General features: G+C 39.5%; 1 pseudogene; it reads left to right on the forward strand.

The window, feature by feature from the left end:
* The first annotated feature begins 3,040 nt into the window (after positions 1-3,040).
* Positions 3,041-3,613, forward strand: LOC102856105 (annotated as a pseudogene).
* Positions 3,614-3,878: the final 265 nt, after the last annotated feature.

The raw sequence follows: 3,878 nt of genomic DNA on the forward strand, positions 1-3,878 counted from the left end.
CCATCCAAAGACAATATTTGTAGATAAGGAAAAAAGTCCTCATTCTTCTAAAGATTAAGGGGCCTTTTCAAATTCAGAACCCTAGACCACAAGAGGGCTTAAAAGAAAATCAAGACTCCTGATATCTTGCCTGATGTTCTTTGTACCAGTGCACTGGCTAATCTGTCAAGTCCACTGGGTGCAAAAGGAATGTAACTAAACCTGAACATAACTTTCGAATTGACCCTGTCAGCTATTTTTTCCATTGTGTGCAGCTGCTTAAATGTATTGTTTTCAGCAAAAAAGCAATGTAAGTAATTGCATAGCATAAAAGTAAATGTTAAATTATAATTAAATTATTCTGCAAGCCTTTCTCACTAAGTTTATGGCCATTTCATCATATTGCAGCAGCAGCACACAGAACAATTAGAGAGAAAGAAATGCTCTAAATTAAGATCTCAACTTTCTGAGAACTCTTCTCCTTGAAGGCATATCCTAACATCACGTATAGAGTTACTTTTCATTTTAGTTTTTCAACTGTCAGCTTTTCTTTTATACAGGCATTTATTCTGATTCTTTTTTTTTTTTTTTTAAATCTTCAGCAGCTAACCAAATAGTGGAAGATCCAAATGAAATGTCTCTTAGTTTGACTTTACAAAGGAAGGCCCTGATTTGTTATTCAAGCTTTGCCCAGTACTTTTCCTTCTCTCAGATTTTCTTGCAATCATTTATCAGATTTTTCTGAGGACTCACCTGGGAAGGTCATTTTTAGAATGTTGATTTGACAGATGAGAACACAGACCTTAACTGAGAAAATTATTTTGACTGAGGTGGCAGAATAAAGTTAGTTTAGAGTGCAGAATACAAACAGTCAAGGTCATGTTAGCACACTTGGTTCTACTCTTTGCTCATTTTTATTAGAAAAGTGTGAGCTACTAATTTTTTCAAGCCTTTTTTTCTCTCAGCTATTCTCACAGAAGGCACTTTCCACAGAGGCCAGCGGTGCTCATACACTTCTATTTAGCTTGTATAAATAAGAGATGAAATCCCTAAAACATATTAGGATAAGTCTTCCAGAATTTTGATAGTCATAGCAATTACATAGAAAGTATTAATATATGTATTTATGGAGGTATGGCTTATTAAAGGAAGTGGGGTTTTTTAAAAAATAATTGAGGATGATGATGGTGATGTGATCCACAGTTTACCTCTGGCCTAGTTTTGGGGTTTTGTTGTTGTTTTGGTTTTGTGTTTTTGTTGTTGTTGTTGTTGTTGTAGTTGTTTTGTTTTTCCTGGCCTCATTTTGACTGCCAATATTGAGCTTCTCCAATGATTTCGTCCGCAAATGTAGTAAATCTGATTTCTAAGCAGCCCATGAGGTGAGACCCATTTTTAAAGTCATTCTTTGTGTCTTTTTAAAAAAGGTATTTGAAATGAATAAACCATTGTAAGTACAAAATTCAATCATTATTTTTCCAGCTTCATTTCTATCACCAAGCCCATATTTTCCAACTGCTATTACTTCTTCACTATTTCCTGCTTTTGCAGTCCAGTCACCAATTATCATTAACGCATCTTAATTGTATGTTTGGTCAATTTCAGACTGCAAGATTTGGTAGAGATTCTCAATTTCTTCCTCTTTGGCTCTAGATGTAGGTGCTTATATTTAATTAATAGTCATGTTACCAGTCTTCCTTGTATGCATATGTATATTATCCTATCAGTCAAAACATTATATTTCAGCATAGAATTTGAAATTGACTTTTCTACTATGAATGCAACACCATAGTTCTGTTTTTCATTCCCAGCATAGTATACTATATGATTATCTAATTCAAGTGGCCATAGCTGGCCCATCTCATCTCACTAATGTCTAGTATGTCAATATGCATACATTTAATTTTTAACAATTTCCTGTTATCCAACATTCAAACTATGTACAGTTCATGTTTCAATATTAAATGATAGTTGTTATTGTTTTTTTTCTCAGTTCCACTGACTTCCATTCTGGGCTCCACCACAATACTATAACTATCTGCTTTCTTTAGTATACATAGGGTTTTCAAAGTCCCATTATTTAGAAAGTACAAGGCTCATCCTGCTTCCTAGTCTGTCTTAATCAGGGAGCTCCACCAAAATCTGTCCACCATGGGTAACCTTTATGGCATTTGGCACACAGTGGCACAGATTTCAGTATCACAGCAACCCCAAGTTATCTCAGTACAGCAAAGTGACAGGCAAATATTGTACTGCTTAGAACAATGTTCTCCTGAAACACAATAAACACCAGCCTGAGGCTCCAACCTTCTTTTAAATACAAATGTGCACCTACTAGGTTCTAATTGCTCAAACAAGAGGCTCTCAGCTCACAGCTACATGTTAACAAAATCAGAAATGGCTGATCAGCTTATACTTGATTGTTAGCAAAATGTATTAGACCTATTTGATTGTGTAGGTACAGTACCAGGTTCTAAGTATACCATGGTAAATTAAACAGCGATTTTGCTTTTGAAAACCAAGAAAGTCAAATCCACTGCCAAAGAACTGATTTGATGATCCTCCATCAGATTTCCAAGGCTATTAATCTGGTGGCCTAGCAGTAAGAAGCTATGCTGGAATCCTAAAGGTACATGGTTCAAATCCATCCCCTACTCCAGAGAAGGATGAGCAGTCTTCTCCCAGGTGACTTACTGCCTCTCAAAACCTACTGGAAGGTCAGCTGTAAGTTGGTCCCAACTAAACAGCACATGACAACAAAATTTAACTATAGACTTCCCTGTCTTTAAGCTACAGAGCAGCCGGTGAATGCCAATCTCGAATCTTATGCAACACGTACTGTGCCAGATTCTGCCTTTAAGCACTTGAGGGAGAAATGGGTCTTCACAGAGTCATCTCCTGCTTCAACAGTGCTTGAACAGAACCCAGCACTCGCCAGTGTCTCCTCCACTGGTTATTTCCAGCCAGTCCTCCGCCACCTCCTCCCATCAACACCCCCAGACTCCCCAAGATCCTCACCTCCGTTCCAGCACCGTGCAGCCGGCACTTTCCCCCTACAGCCACCATGATCACTGCCATGACCACACCCCCTTCGCAGGTGTTCCAGAACTACAACCAGGACTCAGGGGTCGTCATCCACCGGCAGATCAACCTGGAGCTCTACGCCTCCTATGTCTACCTGTCCATGTCTTACTACTTCGATTGTGACGATGTGGCTTTGAAGAATTTTGCTCAATCTTTTCTCCACCAATCCCACGAGGAGAGGGAACATGCTGAGAATCTGATGGAGTTGCAGAACCAGCGAGGCGGCTGCATCTTCCTTCAAGACATCAAGAAACCAGATCAGGATGATTGGGAGAGCAGGCTGAACACAAAGGGGTGTGTGTGTGTGTGTGTGTTACACTTGGAGAAAAGTGTTAATCAGTCCTTCCTGGAACCGCACAGACTGGCCACTGACAAGAGCGGCCCTCATTTATGTGACTTAATTGAGACATATTACCTGGATGAGCAGGTGAAATCCTTCAAACAACTGAGTAACTACATAACCAGCTTGTGTAAGATGGGCACCCCAGACTTGGGCCTGGCAGAGTACTTCTTTGACAAGCACACCCTGGGAGACAGTGATGGCAAAAGCTGATCGAAGCTTTAGCCCGGCTTCCCCACAGCCTCAGGGGTGACTCCAGTGTTCACCACCAGGCCACGTGCATGTCTTGCTTATTTTATATTTTCTATAATTTTTGCCAAAAGTAAAAGCTTAGGGGAAGGAAATGGGAAGTATCTGGGTGAAACGACAGGGTAATGATGGGCAAAGTCCAATGATGATTAATTCTGTAAAACATAGTACACGAGAATGATTGGATGAAACACAATGTGAACAAAGAATATACAATGTATATGAACTT

This window comes from Elephantulus edwardii, unplaced genomic scaffold, assembly GCF_000299155.1.
Source record: "Elephantulus edwardii isolate Elephantulus edwardi_28Jun2011 unplaced genomic scaffold, EleEdw1.0 scaffold00169, whole genome shotgun sequence".
NCBI lineage: Eukaryota > Metazoa > Chordata > Mammalia > Macroscelidea > Macroscelididae > Elephantulus > Elephantulus edwardii.